The following is a 19,973-nucleotide window of genomic DNA, read 5'->3' on the forward strand; positions in this document are numbered from 1 at the left end:
ACGATGAGCTCTCCAAGCCTTAGCCTGGTGATCTAGCTTGAAGGCATCCTCTCTGTCGTCAGGCCATTTTGGAAAACTGTAATTCACCTAGCTATCCTGATTTGTAGGAGGCGAATCGTAAAAGAATGAGGACTCTGAAGGAGTCATGGCCAGAGAAGTCACTATCTCAGTTAACAAAATGCTTTTATTGCATAAACTTCACAGGCCTTTAGAACTTAAAAGAAGCTCATCTAATTGAACCCTTTATAAACAGACGGAGGCCCATGGTGACAGGGCTGGGACTCAAATCCATTTCTTTTGGAGCCCGAGCTCCATACTTCTTAGTGGCCCTGGACCTTCCATGTACTTCTAGATTGGCAACTTGTTTCCTGGGTTGGGAACTCCCTCCTGGAACCCCTCAATGTGTACCTTAAAACTAAGAAGGGAAGGAAGAAATGACTTTTGGGCTTCACCGTCAGGTCCCTGAACTGAAAGAGAGTTGCCACCATAATAAAAATCCTTCATGCCTCCTGTGGGAGTCTTGGCTTCAGAGTTTCCCAAGCACAGGAGCCATGGCTGTGACCTTAGAGATCTTAGCAGTTCTCTATACCTTGGGTTGCCATGGAAAGGGGGTGACCCCTGAGCATATTTGACAGAGATGTGCATGGGAAGGATTGGCTGGCAGGAAGGACCATGTGCCAAGTTATACTTGAGGGCCTGGAATTGGAATTTACGTCACTGCTAGCAAAACACAGCAGTAGTTAAGCTGAGCAAATCCCATCACTTCTACTTTCAAAATATATCTAGAATCTGACAACCTCTTTCCACTCCTACTAGTACCACTCTGGTCTGAGACATGATCTCTAGCCCCCTTAACAACACCAGTTGGACCCAGTACTCCTGTGCTTGACTCCCCCAGTCTATTACAAAGTGATTCTGTAAAACTTGATTCCAGTCATGTAACTCCTCTGTGCAAACCCTTCCACGGCTTCCCTCTCACTCAGAGTAAACGCTGAACTACGAACCACTTACTATGAACAACAGGATCCAACAGGATCTGGATCTGTAGTCTCTGACTGCGTCACCTACTGCTCTCCATCTTCTCCAGCAACACTGGTCTCCCTGGGACTCCTTCTTGGTGCCCACCTCAGGGCCTTTACACTGGCTGTTTCCCCTGTCCGGAATTCTCTACCCACCCCCTCACCCCAATAACATGACTAGCTCTATCACTTCTTTCAAGGTCTTTAATCAAAAGACACCTTCTTAGTGAGGCTCTCCCTGACTAGCCCCCTTTAAAATGTTAACACTCATCCCAGCCGGCTGACATTTCATACATCTCTTTCCCGTTTTATTTCTTCTCCTTCACACCTGCCAGTGACACATTACATACTTTACTTATTTATCTTATTTGTTGTCTTCCTCTCCCACTAGAATACAAACGCCATGAGGGTTCACTGCTGTAACTCCAGCAACCAGAATGATATCCAGCACACAGTAGGTATTCAATTAACATCAGTTAATTGTTGAAAGGCCAGTGGATTACCCCCACTATTGTATGCTTATCATCAAGGATGCAAAAATGAGCCTGACACATGATCTCTGCCCTTGAAGAACTTGTGTCTAATGGGGGACAGAAAAATGGAGACCGATAACTAGATGATCAACTTCACTGAATAGCTAGAGATGACTTAAAAAAATTCAACCTGTCTGTTCCTAGAATAAACTAGTTCTTTTCCAGGTCACTGCCCAAACATTCTGTGGCTGAATGAAGGAAAGTGTGGTTTGGGTGCCCATGACATGGTAGCACTGACCTGCGCCTCAGCTGGGAATGAGGAGTCAGGCCCCCTGAAATAGCGACATTTGAGCATCCCCATCCCCAACTGTTTACAACTCTGTCTCCCCCTGTAGGCAATGAATAAAGACACGCTCCCCAGGGACTTCCCTGGTGGCGCAGTGGTTAAGAATCCGCCTGCCAATGCAGGGGACACGTGTTTGAACCCTGCTCCGGGAAGATCCCACGTACTGCGGAGCAACTAAGCCCGTGCACCACAACTACTGAGCCTGCACTCTAGAGCCCGCGAGCCACAGCTACTGAAGCCCACGCGCCTAGAGCCCATGCTCCGCAACAAGAGAAGCCACCGCGATGAGAAGCCTGTGCACGGCAATGAAGAGTAGCCCCTGCTCACCGCAACTAGAGAAAGGCTGCACGTAGCAACGAAGACCCAATGCAGCCAAAAATAAATAAATAAATCTATTAAAAAAAAAAAAAAAGACATGTTCCCCATATTCCCAAATCCCATCGCTTCAGCCTGACCCTCCTTTCCTACCCAGGCCCATCCAGGCTCAGAGATCCTCCTGCCAAGTCCAGTGAACCTCAACTTGAATAAGAGCAGTTGTTCAAGGGGCAGCACTTACTGTGTCAGCCACAATGATAAGCACTTTTCGAACAGTATTTCATTTCATCCTCATGAGGTAGGTAATATCATTCCCATTCTCATATGAGAAAACCAAAGCTTAAAGACTGCACTGAACACCCAACTGAATGATTTTCCACTTCTTTCTCTTCTTTGAGGACCTGCTATCTACCCACAAAGGTGGGTCATTGCTGGCATGCTGGTACCAAGCATGCCCCACACTCCTCAGGCCACGGTGGAAACTTGACCCCAGAGCAGCAGGTTCAGGTTTTTTCTCAGAAATGTAGATGTGGATATAGAGACATTACTGTAAGGCCCTTCATGACGGGGGGACTGGAACATCAGCCTGTGGTCATGTGTACCATGAAGGCTAAGCCAGAAAGAAGAAAGAATCAGATGCGCTGAAATTCAGGTGCACAGAGAACTTTGCAGCTCCAGGGAAGAAAGAGGAGGAAGAAAGAGGCCACGCCGTGGTCCATGGTGACTCTTCCACTGGCTCCCAGATTTTCTGAGACTCTTTCAATTAGGTACTCCATTCTGATTAAGACAAACCAGGTGGCTTTCAATTATTTGTAACCAAAGGGGCATGACTCAGAGAAGTTAAGTAACTTACCAAATTCCACATAGCCCCAGAAGGATGAAGCTGGACCTTCAAAGCCCATGCATTTCCATAACTGCCAAACCACTCGGGCTGTGTCTTCTCCCAGAGGCTGGCAGGGTAGCTGTAGGGCATTCTCTGCCAGGTCACACTCTCCTTGTCCCTCCTTTCACACCCAATACATTGTCCCAAGGAAAACTGAGGTCACAAGAACCTCCAGGGCAGCCTCAAATGAGATGATAAGAATCTGTAGCAAGTAGAAAAGAGCAGAACCGTATTGTGGGTAGGGAGGGGACATCATGGGGTAATTGATGTTTTTACCAAGTCTCAGGTCTTTGGGGGGAGCAGGTGAACCGTTTCCTTCCCTCCATCAGACCCAGCTAAGCAGATGGCTAAGGTGAGGAGGGGAGAGCCCAGGAAGGAGTATGGGGACAGTCTCTGGAGAGGGGACTTTGTCCATGAGGATTCCAAGCCCAAATCCCCCATGAAGAGAACTGCATTCAGACTTGTCCCCAAATACGCAGTCAAGCCAGGTGAAGCCCAAAGAAAAGTGGGCCAAAGGCTTCTCGGGGCAGATCCATCAGAGGTAGCCGCTCCCTCGGAGCCACTTGAAGCCTGCAGCTCCTGGAGCTCTGGTTATTGACTCTCTTTATTTCTCTAATTTGTCAAGTACTGTCTGCAAGCATGTGCTTGCCTCCTAAGTGCTCAGCTTCTATCCTGCCTCCCAGGCTTCTCCAATTTGATTAGTATACTCTGCACTCCATCTTTTGAGTCATTAATGAAAACACTGATGAATATTGGGCATAAGTCAGATCCCTGGGAGGCCTCTCCTCGGCTGCCATGTCTTCTTGACTTGCTAACAACGCGGCAGGGATGACCCCTCTTTTCAGACAGGCTTTGCCTGTTGTTCAAGGGTTTTTGCCTCCTATTTTCATTTATCCATTTATTCAATCACTCATTCGTTAATTGTGCTAGGGCTAGAGACTTCCCACAATTTCTGGCAAGTGCAAATTCATGGAAAATGCTTAACAAATACTAGTCATTACTACTATGAAATGCTGTGGGGACACAAATATGCATGGGACAGACCCCAGCCCTCAGTAATGAGAATGAGGATAAGAATAAGAGCTGACACCCGCCAGTGCCAGGTTAAGTATCACACAGATATTATCGAGCCTGTGCTGGACATTATCCACCCTAGGGGGGCAGCTGTTGGTAAGGATTAAGAGTAAGGATTCTGGGCTTCCCTGGTGGCGCAGTGGTTGAGAGTCTGCCTGCAGATGCAGGGGACACAGGTTCGTTCCCCGGTCTGGGAAGATCCCACATGCCGCGGAGCGGCTGGGCCCGTGAGCCATGGCCGCTGAGCCTGCGCATCCGGAGCCTGTTGCTCCGCAACGGGAGAGGCCACAGCAGTGAGAGAAAAAAAAGAGTACGGATTCTAATCTTATAATAGCCTATAATGGAAAAGAATCTGAAAAAGAATGTGCATATATATATATATATAACACACATATATATTTATATATCTTTGAATCACTTTTCTATATATCTGAAACTAACACAATGTTGTAAATCAACTCTACTACTTCAATAAAAAATAAAAGTAATAAAGAAAAGAGTAAGGATTCTAAAGTCAAACTTTTTATTCTGGCTCTTCCACTTACTGGCTTAAACCTTCTTTGTCTTAGATTCTTCTTCTGTAAACTTACTAAATCGGGTTGTTATAAAGGATTTAAATTATTAAGTAAGATAATACAGAAAAGTTGCTTAGAGAACAGCCGAGCGCATAATAAGCATTCAGTAAATGCTAGCTATTATTATTACTTCATGCCATACAACTACCTGATATGAACTACTATTATCTGGGTTTTACCAGCAAGAAAACTGAAGATTAGAGAGACTAATTTGCCCAAAGTCCTACAACCAATAACAGAACTAGGATCCAAGTTTGATGCCAAATCCCATTTGCTTAATTATTATAACCTAGAAAGGACAAAGACGTGCATAAATAACTATTCAACAAGATAGAAAAGCAGATGAAACTGTAAGGCACAGAATATTGTCATGACACAAATAGATTCTCAATAAATACTACCAAGTGATGATGATGATGATATAATTATAAGTGCCACACTAAAGTTTTAAAAGAAAGTGTTGTAGGGTGTCAGAGGAAAGAGAGATCATCTCTGGACAAGGAAATAGTTGGGGACTTTGAGGGAGGAGGTGCCGTTTGAGTAGGACTTAGCATATGGATAGGAGATGGACGCAATGAGAAAAGAGAAAATGATCCCCCACGTAGAGGACACTGCATGAGCAAAGGCAAGAAGATGGGGAACATGTCGGGTGTGTCTGAAAAAAAAAATAGCAAGAAGTTTCCTTTAGATAGTATGTGGTATATGCAAGGAAATAGTTGGGAATGAGCCAGAAAGGAAAACACACACACACACACACACACACACACTACCACACCAGTGGCCTCATTAAATAAATGAGGCCTTGAACAAAAAATTGGCCAAAGCAGAGAGATTCGCACATTCCAAGAGTCTCCTGGAACTCATACTGGGGAAGGAACCATAGTGGGGATTTGGGAAGGAGGAACGGGATTTCTTTGATATTCGGGCAAGAGTAACTTCCAGGACTCCTGTACAACAGGGCTTAAGTTTGAGGTGGAGGCTGGGCAGGGCTGACATGCAGCCAACACACGTGCCTAAATATGGGTCCTTAAAAGATCAATGTGCTTTGAACGTCGAGGACAAGATGCCAGGTGAAATGAGCCAGTCACAAGAGGACAAATACTGTATGATCCCACTCCTATGGAGGATCTAAAGGCATCCAAATCATAGACGTAGAAACTAGAAAGGTGTTACCAGGGGCTGGGGAGAGGCAGGAGGGGGGAATTCGTGTTTAGTGGGTAGAGAGTTTCAATTTCACAAGATGAAAATGTTCCAGAGATCTGTTGCACAACAATGTAAAGATACTTAACACTACTGGACTGTACTTTAAAAATGGCTAAGATGGTACATTTAATATTATGTGTTTTTGACAATAAAGAAAAAAAACGTGAATACCACCTCCCTCAAAATAGTGTTTCCCTTTTAGACGGTAAGTGGCACTGCCCTGCGCCTCCTTCCCCTGGACCTCCCTGACATCCTGCTATAAAAGGATTCGTGTCTGGCACTATTTTGAAAATCACCCCTGGGGCTAGGGGACTTGGCTCAAAGATGCTTTTGCGCTGCATTTTTCTTAAGATGGAAAAACACAACCATTATATTGATGAATGGGGGAGGTGGGCAGGGCTGCTGCTGAAGGGTGTGGAAAAAGCAAACAGACTCAACCACTATACTCTGGCCTCGGATTTTCCTGAGGCGGGATCCCTGCAAAAGCGAGTGAGCACTGCCTGGAACTCTCTTCCTGCTGAGTCACCAAGGCGGTAACCCCACCCAGCCATGCCACTGTGTTCTTTAGGCGTCTGGAGGTACAGACCCTGAGATGGTTCCTTCCTGAGCCCAGGATGATCACGAGGACCATATCAGGACATGAGGCATCGCCACCCCGCTGGGCACACACCCTGACTGTTCACCTTGCGGGCACCTGGTTTTCCTGATGCTCCCAGCATCAGATACCCCTGACCCCTCCATTAGCTTGGAAATGCTGTGGAAGGTGTCAGAAAGCAACAGTCCGGAAGAGTTTGTTCTTGGCAGCTCTGCCGCCATCATTTCTCTTCCTAATGAACCAGTGGAAAGCCGGATCTGTCCGCGCATCACAGCTCCTTGCCCGGCTCCCAGTTCATCATCTGTCAGGCAGGACAGGAGGGGAGGGGAGGTGAAAGCTTAACGCCCTGCTCTCACCTCTGCTCTAACTTCCTCCTCCTGTCCTGAGCAGCGGCCTCTCTCAGTCCTGCGTGTCAATCTGATTCCTCCGACTTCCCACAATCACCTCCCACCAACCCGCAGTCCTTCACAAAAAGAGAACCAAGAACAGGGAGGAAGGGATCCTGAGCCAGAGTCCCTGACTGGCCAGGGTCCGAGGGGTGATGCCAGAGGTCAGATGTGAGTGGTGCTCCAGGATGGACGGTGTCCCCAAGCCCTGCCTTCCGGGGGCCGTGCATGCCACATGCTGCTCCTCGCTTGGGAAGCAGTAGGAAGAAGCCTAGACCTCCAACATCTGCCCTCCTGCTGGGTGACGATATTCTTTCTTTAATAAAAGTCAAGGCCTTCCAGTCCTCCCATAGAGAAAACTTAGAAGACACATAGAAGACCTTATCATTCACCCTCAGCTATGGCTGCTCTCAGGGCTTTTCCAAGGGGTCTCCCCTGGGAGGGGAAAGGAGAGCCCATGAATGGCATTGAGGACCTGAACAAGGGAGAAAGGGCACAGGAAATGGAGGGGAGGCAGTTGTGACAATTAAAATGGTCTTTATTACAGTATGGAAGCTCCTCAAAAACCTAAAAATAGAACTACCATATGACCCGGCAATTCCACTCCTGGGTATATCTTAAAAAAAAAAAACCACGAGAAACACTAATTTGAAAAGATACATGCACTGCAATTGCATAGCAGCATTATCTACACTTGCCAAGGTATGGAAGCAACCTAAGTGTCCATCAGCAGATGAATGAATAAGCAGATGTGGTGCACATACACAATGGAATACTACTCAGCCATAGAAAAGAATGAAATTTTGCCATTTGCAGCAACATGGATGGACTTAGAGAACATCATGCTAAGTGAAATAATTTAAACAGAGAAAGACAAATACTGTATGATATCACTTATATGTGGAATCTAAAAGATACAACAAACTAGTGAATATAACAAAAAAGAAGCAGACTCACAAATATAGAAAACAAACTAGGGGTTGGCGGGGGACTGCAATATAGGGGTGGGGCTATGGGCGGTACAAACTATTAGGTGTAGGATAGGCTCAGGGATGTATTGTGCAGCACAGGGAATATAGCCAATATTTTGTAATAACTGTAAATGGAAAGTAACCTTTAAAAATTGTATAGAAATTAAAAACAAATTTTAAAGAAATAACAGGAAATAAAGGTCTTTTTTGGCACATCAGTCCTGCTTACGCAGTGCCTCCTGCCTGCCCGTCTCCAGCAGCTTCCTAGGGAAGCATATGTGTTTTCCATTTTGGCCATCCCTTCCCCTGCAGTGGCACACACTCTCTGTTCCCCAGCCCACTGCTGGCCTGATGCTCCAGTGAGTGCTGGAATGACGTCATCCCTGCCCGTGCAGAACCCACCTTCCATTCCCTACCTCAGCTCCCCTTCTCTACGGCAGTCCCCACGTCTCAAGACGACGGTGCTGATTTGGGGAATTGGCTCAGCCTTTCCTGGGCATCACCAATGTTGGCTTGGCCACTCTGATGGCAGCAGACACTGATCTGTGCCCCCCCCCCCGCCATATCCTGGTCACCCCATTGTGTCTCGTGATTCAGCTCGTCATGGCTGGAAGGCGACCTTTCCTACACACAGAAGAACTCTTGTTGAGCTATGGTACTTCGATTCATATTTATACAGATAACACCACCTAATTTTTCTAGAACTTCTCAAGTGCCAGGCACTACCCAAAGTGTTTATATGTATTATTCATTTAATCCTTCAGCTCCGCAAGTTCTATACTGTTGTAAGCCCCAATTTATGGACTAAGGAAACTGGTGTCTAAACGTTTGCTAATATACCCAGAGCGGCATGTAAGGAAGAGAGCCTGGATTCCAACCCAAGCTATTAAACTCCAGAGTGCAGGCATTTTCCAAAACATCATGCAATGAGGCCACCGAAGGTACAGAGGACTGGTACCCAATTCTTTCCTCAAAACAGGTGGCGATGCGGTGGATGGAGAAGCGTACGAGGAGGCAGATACCTGAAAGAGGGAGGGGAAAGAGCGCAGAAAGGGGATTGGAGCCAAAGGCCAAAGATTTAGGATTTGCTTTCCTGTTCCCCAAGACCTGGCTCCCATGGCAGATGGTAAGCTGTGGGGTGGGAGTGAGGAGAAGAGGAAATTAAGGACCTGGAAAGAGAGTAGATGAGCAGAGGGGGCCTAGAGGCGAGGAACGCAGGCAGGCTTGCCTGAGACAAGCGGTGAGATGGATACGGCACATCCGGGAAGCATGATGGGAAGAGGGGCTGGGGAACCAGTGCTGACCCTTCTGTCGAGATCGTTGATCCCGGGCAGAGCCAGGCAGTCGCTGACTTTAGCTGTAAGCCATGAAAGCAATCAGTTTATCACTACAGCCCTCTTATTGACCAAATGTTTCCAAAGGCATGAGACACCAGTGACCTCAAAATGGGTCTTGGGGAAAGGAGGGCCAGGGATGCAGAAATGGAGACCAAACACTAACATTTCTGCCAGCAGGGCTCAGGGCCCGCCTGGCAATGCTGGTTCCCTGGCCCTGAAGCAGGCTGCAGGCTGCCAAGCCAGGCCAGGGCCTAGGAAAGGGAGGAAGGCCACCCCCCAATGCCCTTGGGATACCTTGTCAACGGGCTAGCGTCCTTTGGAAAACAGTCCAGAAAAAACAGCAAAAGTGAGACAGAGGATTTCCTTCCTCCTCTGACCTGTCAGAAATTCCCTTAGGGCTATTCCGGCAGCCACGGGTCTGTCTTTATAACAATCCTAGACACTGGTCAAATGTTTCAATCCACCCTGCAAACAGGAAATGGAGAAGGAAGCAAGATGGAAAAGACACGTCAGAGTCTGTCACTGTTGCTGGTTCCTGTCACGGGGGATAAAGCTGAGGAAACACAGATTTTTCCGAGTTGTACTTGATGGAGGTGGAAGCTGAGACCCACAGCCTAGAACTGGGGGTCAGGGGGAAACAGAGCAGACCTTTACAGAAAGGGGTCAGCAGGAAAGAAAGAGAGTACCAGAGGCAGATGGGGGAAGGGCTGCAGGGAAAAGAGGGAAAAGGGAAGGATGGGAAAGGAAAGATGGGCAGAGGAGGAAGGGGAGGGAGGCGGGGGGGGGGAGGGGACGGGGTGGGGCAGGGAGAGGGGAGAGGAGAGATGGAATCCTCATTGACTAGCCTGTCTTTACTTCTCGCTGCCTCTCCCATCTGCTATATGCTCTCAGTCAGCAAGTTCTTGCCATGGACACTTAAATTCTCTTCACTTTATCGGCCCCACTGCCCAACCCTCCAGGTCCTTCCTGCCTCTCACCTGGACCTTGTCAGTGGTTTCCATTAGTCTCTTAGTTTCAGTTTCTCCCATCTCCAGCTCATCTTTCCACCCCTCTAGGCTTACCTTCCTAAACTAATTTTTTCATGACTTTCTTACCCTACCATATCATTTTTTTCATAACCCCCTCTTCAACTTTCACCACCCAATTTGGTGTAATGGAAAGAACATGGGATTTTTGTAGAACAGACCTCAGGGGCTGTCAGTCTCAGCGCTACTGACGTTTGGGACCCGATCATTCTTTATTGTGGGGGGCTGTCTTGTGCATTGTTGAACATTTAGTGCATTCCTATTACCCAGTAGCACACCCCTATCTCCCCACCTCCAACTTGCTACAACCAAAAGTTTCTCCAGGCATTGCCAAGTGTCTTCTGGGGGACAGAACTGCCCCCAGTTAAGAAACACTGACCTAGATCCAAATCCTGACTCTGTTACCTACTAACAAGATTCCCTTGGTGATGTGATGGATGGAGAAGCATATGAAGAGACGTAACTTATTTGAACCTTTAGTTTCCCTGACATTAACACAGGGCTGATAATAGCTACCTTACTGAGCCATCGTGAGAATTAAATACTTCTAACACGTAACACATACGTAAACCTAACACAATGCCTAGTACACGATAAGCACTCAGCAAATATTTGTTTCTTTCCCTAATCTCCATTCTCTCACCCAAAAGATTTTAGCAGTTATCATTGTATACAGTCCAAACCAGAGGTCCCACCAACATTTAGCCCCATCCTGTATGTATCAGTTAGCCATCTGTCTGTTATTATAAGGTACAAACAACAGTAGATTAAACAACATAGGAGCTTCTCTCTCCAGTTACAGTCTAAGCGAGATCCGTCCAGGCCTGACACAGCAGCCACGTGTTGTCTGCGTCCAGGCTCTGTCTATCTCGTTCCTGCCATCTTCAACATCTCATGGTTTAAGACAGCTGTTCCAGTGCCCACCAGCACATGTCCACTTCCAACCAGGGATGAGGAAAGAAGGGTGAAAGGGGAGGGTGCACTTCTTATTTTAGACAATTTTACAATTGGGAGGTTGGCCGCATCACTTCTTCCGCTCACATTTTATTGGCCAGAACCGAGTCACATGACCACACCTAACAGCAAAGGACATGTCTGGCCAGAGAGCCAAGTGCTCAGCTAAAGCTTCTATTAGCGTGGATGAGAGGAGATCTCGGGAGGACCTGTGGCTGTCAGCGTCTGTGGATAGCCCCATCCTCCACAGTTCTACCGGAGGGGCCGCATCTTCGGCCAGCCTGCACTACAGACTATCTCCCTCAACACCTCCCACTTTCTCCTCTCCACCCCTTTGCTAGCCTTGTCCCCCGAGGGGGGCTTGCCTTCCCTTCTGCCCTGCCAACCCCAATCCTGTACATGCTTCGAGGCTGAGCTCAATCGCACCTACTCCTTTATTATTTCTTTTTTTTTGGCCGTGCTGTGTGGCATGTGGGATCTTAGTTTCCCTGACCAGGGATCCATCCCATGCCCCCTGCATTGGGAGTGTGGAGCCTTAACCACTGGACCACCAGGGAAGTCCCCCACCTCCTCCTTTAAACGTCCCCCACCCAGAGCAAGGGCTTGCTTCTCTAACCTCCAAAAGGGTTTATTGCCAGCCTGATTACCCAAATCTGAGTCATACTGGCTAGAAGGGCCAGTTGCCAATCTCTGTGCTTCTTCCCTTCCTAAAAGACTTCTAAGTTCTCTGAGAGACTTAGCCCGTGGTGTTTGCTTTTTCAAATCCCGATGTACAGCACTGTATTAATTTGCTAGAGCTGCTACAGACTGGGTGGCTTGAACAACAGAAATCTATTTTCTTACAGTTCTGGAGGTTAGATGTTGGAGGTGAAGGCGTAGGCAGGGTTGGTTTCTTCTGGAGGCCTCTCTCTTTGGCTTGTAGATGGCCATCTTCTCCTTGTCTACACACGGTCTTCTCTCTATGCCTGTCTGAGTTTTAATCTCCTCTTCTTATAAGGACATCAGTCCTGTTGGATTAGAACCCACATATACGACCTCGTTTTACCTTAGTTACCCCCATAAAGTCCCTATCTCCAACTACAGTCATATTCTGGTACTAGGGTTTAGGGCTCTAACATATCGTTTTGGGGGGACACAATTCAGCCCATAACAACCATACTGTAGATGCTCAGGAAATATTTATCTATCTGATTAAAAGACACAGAAGGAGAAAGAATAATCACACTGTTAACTAACTCCTGTGTCCAGGACCTCTCAGTAATGTTCAGCGTGGTTACTTCTCTTGCCTCCTCTTAGAACTCAATATTCTTTGGCTTCTATGACTCCACTCTCTCCTAGGTCTCCTTCTTCTCAGACCACTCCTTCTTCATCTCCTTTGTGAATTCTTCTACCTCTATCATCCTCTAAAACGTCAGTGTTTGCTGCTGTTCTTTTCTCCTAACCCTAAGCTCTTTCCGTGGTGATCTCAGGTACTCCATTGCTGCAGTCATCTTCTGCATCCAGATGGTTCTCAGATCCATAGCTTCCACGAAGACCTCTTCTGAACAACTCATTCAAAGCACTGTTGCAGAAAAAAACTGGGGCACAAGGGGATGGTTGTGTCCCAGGTCTCGAGTGAGTCCCTGGGATGGGCTGCTAGGTGAGGGTCCTTGGCTTCCAGCAGGAAAGAATTCAAGAGCGAGTCATAGTAAAGTGAAAGCAAGTTTATTTAGTGAGATACACACTCCATAGACAGGGTGTGGGCCATTGTAGAAGGTGGGAGCAGAAGGCTGGAGCCACAGCCCCAGGGCATGGGGTCATCTGGGAATGTGAGAGCAGTGGAGGTGTGGGGTGGTTAGTTTTTATGGGTTTAGTAATTTCATAGGCTAATGAGTGGGAGAGATATTCTAACTATCTTGGAGAAGGGGCGGGGACTTCCAGGAATTGGGGCACCACCCACCTTTTGGCCTTTTATGGTTGGCCCTGGAACTGTCATGGCGCTGGTGGATATGTCATTTAGCTCGCTAATGTATTATAACATGCATATAATGAGGCTCAAGGTCTACTAGAAGTAGAGTCTTCTGCCATCTTGGGCCTAGTAGGTTCTAACCTGTTTTTGTCGTATCCTGTTCTCAATGGTTGTGTCATTCTTTTTTTTTTTTTTTTTTTTGGTGGTACGCGGGCCTCTCACTGCTGTGGCCTCTCCCGTTGCAGAGCACAGGCTCCGGACGCGCAGGCTCAGCGGCCATGGCTCACGGGCCCAGCCGCTCCGCGGCACGAACCCGTGTCCCCTGCATCGGCAGGCGGACTCTCAACCACTGGGCCACCAGGGAAGCCCTGTCATTCTTTTACTGGTTGTGCCTTGCCCCCTTCCTTCCAGTCTCAGCGCCAAGCTCTGTTTGGCCATCCTGCTGGTGCCAAAACTGGATTATTTATTAATTCCTTCTATCTTCTCCATCATGACACACTATCTTCCCCAACACACACACACACACACACACACACACACACACACACACACACACACACACACACACAGTCTTCCTTCTCTAAAGATCCTTATCTCAGTGAACTGTATCACCATCTCCCCAGGACTAAACTCTCCCTCAAGTTTTACCTTCTTAATACTCCTTTTCATTGCCTCTTCTACCAGTTGACTTTAGGCCACTGTCACCTCTCACTTAGATTACTGAAAGCAGCCTTCTTTCCAATCTCCCTGCCTTTAATCCACTCTCTCCTCTTCAACCAAAGCGATTTTTCGGAAACATAAATACAATGATATCACTCCCCTGATTAAGACCTTTTAGGAACTTACCACTGGCCTTAGACAAAATTCCAAATTTGTTAGTCTGGCAAGAGAATTCTTCATGCTGTGAGCCCTTTTCAATTCAGCTTCATCTCTCACCCATCCCCCCTGACACTATTATGTTACATTACTTTATCACATTACATTACCATATTACATTACTTACAATTTCTCAAAGAGGTCTATACTCTCCTTCAGCCTCCAGCCTTTATACATGTTTTTCAGTCTGCCTGGACTCCTTTTCTTTTTTTTCTTCTTCTGGTCAATTCTTATTGATATTTCAGGTCTCAGTTCAAGATACTACTTCCTCCAAGAAGCCTGATCATCATTTGAGAAACAGTTTGTCTGCAAACCCCTTCCCAGGAACCAACCACCTCCCCCTACCTTCACACACATTAACACCCTCCCCCGCAGATTTCATTTCCTGACCCTGAGCTCCTCCTGTCCTTTGCTCATGTCTTTGTTAAAGCATTTATCACACTGTAATTTGCACTCCTGTCTCCCCTTCTGGTATGCAAGCTCCTTGAGGACGGAAGCTGTGCCTGATTTCTGAGCTAGAAATCTGTTTGTCGTTCCAGATCCCCACTCTGCTCTTCTCTGCCCTGCTGTGAACCCCAAGAGGCTGACTCATACCAACTATATCAACAGAGTTCGGCCAATGGAGGGAAGTGAAGGAGGTCAAGGTTTTCACCCCACCAGCAAGATAAGTCCTTCAACCTAAGGTCACACACAGCTCCTGCCAGGTGGCCCTCTCCACGTGGCTCTCTCTTTTTGGATTCTGGGAATGTTCTCTCCTTTTACCCCTTCAGCCCAGGGTTGATAACATCATCCTTATATTACTAGCTCCAGGGTACTACACTACGCCTTGTTTTTCTACACTCTATCCACCTTTGAAAAGTCCCTTTAGTAACTCTCCTCAAATGACTAATTACCCAATTTAAGTTTGCCAGGATTTGACTAGTTTCCTCTCTGAATCCCTTGCAAATAATCTAGGACATAAAAGTTGAATGAATGAATGATGAGTAAGTGAATGACTCAGTGAGAACAACCCAAGACCTCGGCTAGCGCGGCTTGATCAACCTCCATGTCACCTCCATTTCACAAGGAGGGGGAAGAAATCCCAGTTCAGAACTTGGAACTGAAGTGAGACAGTTCTAGGGTTGGCAAATAAGGGGATCCCGGGGGCTCTTTTGGCGGGACGTGTGGTGGGAAATCGGAAAGGGGCTGTTGGGCAGATGAGCTTTTACAAGCAGTGCCCAAGCCCTTCTGCAGAGCTTCCGGAGGGCTGGGCATATCTCCCCCGTGAGCCCACAAAGGAAGTCCATTTCCTGCAGTGATGCTGTCCCAGGCAGTGACTATGGGTGGGAAGGGCTCTCAAGCCTTCCTTTTATTTCTCTTGGTCTCACCCCTAGAGAAGTGCTTAGAAAATCACTAGATATGTTGCTTCCTCCATCCTCCCCCTCAAATCCAGCAGCCAGAAATTCAAGCTCTAGAGGTGTGGGAGGGGAAAGGCCAGCAACTGTCAGAACAGGATAGACTGTATTATTGAGGAGAGTGGGGTTAAGGCCACAGCCTGGGGGCAGGATCTTCCGTCATGATTCATACACCACACAACCCGGTGGTGTCCTCCACGGTCCTGAGGGCTGTTTCGAGCTGGGAGAGACCTCAGTGCTCATCAAACCAGTAGAACCTGGGGCCCAGGGAGCGGACGTGATTACCCAAGATCACACAGTAAGAACAAACCTACTGTCTCCTCTGCTACATTTACCACGATGCCTCCCGAGGACAGGCGAGGCTTCCAAGATGTCAAGTTTCAGTGGGAAGGACAGGTTCGCAACAGAAGAGCGGGCAGACGGGCCACAAGCTTCTTACGCTCTGTGACTTGGAGAAGGGAATTAGCCCTGGCCAAGCCACGGCTACACAGCAGGCCCTGTGCACGATGCTGTCAGGGTTAAGAGTGCTGGCTCTGGGCTCAAACAAATATGGACCTGCATTGTGTGTGACCCTGGATAGATGACTCAACTTCTCTAAGCCTCAGGTTCCTCTTGTGTAAAATGAAGATAAAACGAATACCTCATAGGATTTGGGGGAGGATGAAACCAAATAATCCCCATTAAGCATTTAGCGCATTTGAAAACTGGCACTGAATAAGCAAGTACGAAATATATGTTGGCTGTTATTTTTATCTACAGCAGTTGTCTTACTTAATTCTCATACCATCCTTTAAGAGAGGGAGGACATAGGCTCAGAAAGGTAAGTGACTTTTGCTCAAATTGATGTATCCATTTGTATTTGTTAAGTTCCTACCAATAGTCAGGCACTGTTCCAGACACTGGGGTTGGAGCCCTGAACAAAGCCGACGAAAATCTCTGCCCTCGTGGAGCTTACATTGTAGCTGGGGGAGACGGACAATAAATAAGAAATATAAGTGAATTGTACAATATGCCAGAGGGTGATAAGTGCTGTGGAGAAACAAAGCAAGGAAGAAGATGGAGTGAGGGCGTGGCGGACTGCAATTTTAGAGAGCGGCCGTGAAAGGCCCCCACCCGATCACATTGGGCAAAGGCTTGAAGGAGGCAGGGGTGTAGGCGTGTGGATCTCTGGGGGAAGAGCATTCCAGAGAAAGGAAAGCACACGTGCAAAGGCCCTGAGTCAGGCACCAAGGATTAGAGTGGTAACCTGGAGGCTAATGCGCTGAAACAGCCTTAGAAAAGGGTTGTCCATTATGATGCTGGAAGCTGGGGTTTGAACCCAGAACGGATTCCCAACCCCAGGCTCACAAACACACTCTGCCTTGCTGGGCCCCGTCCCAGGCTCCCTAGATAATTAGCTGGTGTGATTGTGAGGGCGGGGTGTTGATTCTGTTCTTTGTGTGGTTCAAAGTCAGATACCAGGAAGGGGGTGAAGAATTCCACTTCCAAATAAATGTAATGTCTCTATCTTTAGAACCAAAAACGGGAATGTAAATTTCGGTTAAGTACATGAACTTATAAAGACAGAATATTTGAAATCAGGGCATCCAAGACATCCAGGACATGGTCACCGTAAACAAACAAAAATGCTTTTCAATCCCAAAGATCCTCAGCTATTTCTCCTTTATCCACCCCTAATAAAGAGCATATGAGAAACTCCTCCTTCACTGGCCCGGGGAAGGGGAAACTGGGTCTCGTTCAAATCCTCTATCTGCTGCGGTAGCAACAAGGTCCAAATAGGCAGCATGAAGGAGGGGTGGCTGCGAGGCTCAGAGACCCCGTCCTGACCTCTGGTCACTCTCGGGACCTTCTGTGTGCCTTCCTTTTCATCCTCTAGGAAGAGGCCCTCCATCTGCCCCCACCCACCCACCCACATTTCTGAGCGCATTGCTAGGAAGGATCGAAGAGAACCTCTTGAAAGGTTCCCACTCCAGATTATTGCCAGGTAAACACACAGTGTATTTATAATGTAATGGGCCTGTGCAGGCAGAGCTGAACAGAGGAAATTGCTCACTTTGGGGAGGGGCAGGAACTCTTCCAGGCCATTACGGTCCACTAAGTAAGTTGCCTTTGCCAAGGTGAAATGGTTCCCTCGTGACTTGAAAAGTGAACTATCGTCTACCATTTCATAAAGCATTTAAGTTACCTGGGCTGTGACCTTCCTCTTCTCTCTCCTTGAAACATCTGCAGCAGGGCTGCCATACTTCTGGTCAAAAGACTGGGAGAACAGCAGTATTTCAAGAGGGTGGGAGTTCATGTGGAAGGAGGTTGGGCAGGGAGCAGGATGGAGAAGAGACAGCCTAGAGCTATGGGAGGGGCCTCAGGGTTATACCAGAGAGGACCCTGGGCCCAGGTTCCGGTCCCGGGCATTTCCTGATACCACCCATCACCTGAGTCACCTTCAGGAAGTCCACAACTCTGGCCTCAGATTTCTCATATATAAAGTGAGAAGGTAATTGCCAAGTTCATATTCAGCTCTAAAATGCTGTGACGATAATCCAAAGAAGATATTGCACGGGAGCATTTGTAATGACTGGGATGCCATGGTTGGGCTGAGATGATCCATCTTTGTTTCCGATCCACAAACCCCTTCAACTGAATGTTACTGACGCAGGACAGACTGAGACCTAGATGGGGCTTTCATCCGGGCGCCAAAACAAAACACATGAAGGGAGCTGGTCATTTTTACGTGGAGCTTGGAGGCCCAGAGAAAAATTGTACCAATAGGAGAGGGACACACACACACTCAGCCCCTGAAATTTTAATATCAGAAGATCATAAGCTGTATCAACAGCCTGGTATCCCAGTTGGTGCCAACTAAGCCCGCTCGCTTAATTACATGCCGAGAGCGCTACAATTTAAAATTCTGGCAACCGTGTTCTATGCAATTAAAAACAAACCAACAGGCCTTCCTTGCGCCCCAGGATTTTGTTAGTTTGCTCCTGCTGTTCTCCCACATCCCTGGTAACACAATGCTTTTCATCAAACATCCTCACTCCCCTGTTCCCCTAATGCCTGCCCATCATTCTCTGACTTCACACAAGGGGCCCATGGTCAGCTATGATTTATTGCCGTAAACAATATCTTTGCTTACTGCCAGCCCCAGCTGCCAGGTCACTGTGCTTCCATTTTTCCCCATTAAGGAACAAGATTCCTGGACTGAGTTGAGGATGCCGAGTGGATTTTGCATCATCACTGGCTTTGAAAGTGAGAATTGAGCATCCAGCCTCAGTTAGCCTCCATTCATTAATCAGCTCTGCTTTTTCTGCCTTTCCAGGTTTTTGAACAGAAATCTTGAGTGCCTAAGAGATGCTCTCCATCGGCCAGAATCACAGGGGACAGAGAGCCCTGACCCCAGCACGCACACTTCCAGGGATCATCCCAACCAAATGTTAACGCCAACTACATATTCTCGCGAGAGCTAGGAACCAGAAGCTATTGGGTCGGGCGTGAAGTTTAACATCTCCCCAACCTCCCACCCCTTCCTGCCCCAGCAAATACTGACACTTCACCAGGGAGCAAAGGAGGCCCCATGGGGTACGCTTAGGGATGGAATCTCCACATCAAATCCATCAGCAAGACCTGGGTGTTCTCCTTTTCTTCACCTCTGGTGCCACAGCCCCAGTCCAGGCCTTCCTGGGTGTTGGGCAGACAACTGTAACAGCCTCCGTTGACAGCTGTGACTTTCTGTTACTCTAGTTAATCCACCCTCCACTCCACAGCCTGGAGGAGCTTTTCAAAATTCAAAGTAGATGATGTCACCCATGACTAAAAACAATGATTTCTTTCTACTTAGAGTAAAATCCAAACTCTTTACTATGGCCTCAAAGACCCCCAATGCAATCCTCTCTCGAGGGACTCCTTATCTTTCGGGTCTCAGCTTAAATCAGTGCTTCTCAAGCAGGAAAAATTTTGGTCCCAAGGGATGTTTGGCAATGTCTGGAGTCTTTTTTTTTTTTTTTTGGTTCTTACAAATGGGGGTGGAGGGTCCTCCTACTGGCATCTCGTGGGCAGAGGTCAGGGATGCTGCCAAACATTCTACAATGTGCAGGATAGTCACCAAAACAAAGAAATGTCTGGCCTGAAATGTCAATGGTGCTGAAGTTGAGAAATCTTGGCTTAAATTCATTTTCTCTGAGAGGCCTTCCCCAACCATCTTTATCTCAAGCTGGTTCCCACCCCGTTGTCCTTCACATCACTAACCACAATCTGTCAGTATGTTTTTGTTGTTGTTTACCTACTTGTATTGTTGTTTACATACTTGTATGCTCCACCAGGTTAGAGACCAAGTACATCTTGTTCAGCTCTTTTGCCTCAGCACCTATCACTTGGTAGATGCTCAATAAATATTTGTGGGAAGAAGAACAGGAAGGAAGGGAAGAAGGAAAAGAGAAAGGGCAGCCAAGATCGAACGGCATCCCTTCCTATCATTTATGAGCCTCTTGCAGTGTCACACCCACCTTCATCTTTATGTGGAAAATCTTCCGCTCAACTTGGCCAATTGCACTGATGGTTTTACTAGAGAATAAGCTTTCTGACCTTTGAAGTGTTTCAAAAAGT

General features: G+C 47.4%; 1 long non-coding RNA gene across 1 annotated transcript; it reads right to left on the minus strand.

Annotated features, from left to right (window-relative positions):
- Positions 1 to 3,072: 3,072 nt before the first annotated feature.
- On the minus strand, positions 3,073 to 18,746 carry LOC125963556 (uncharacterized). Its single transcript, XR_007475665.1, has 3 exons — positions 14,108 to 18,746; positions 12,000 to 12,163; positions 3,073 to 3,238 (listed from the first exon to the last, which is right to left on the minus strand). It is a non-coding gene; the product is annotated as an uncharacterized LOC125963556 (long non-coding RNA).
- Positions 18,747 to 19,973: the final 1,227 nt, after the last annotated feature.

This window comes from Orcinus orca, chromosome 2 (assembly GCF_937001465.1).
Source record: "Orcinus orca chromosome 2, mOrcOrc1.1, whole genome shotgun sequence".
Lineage (NCBI taxonomy): Eukaryota > Metazoa > Chordata > Mammalia > Artiodactyla > Delphinidae > Orcinus > Orcinus orca.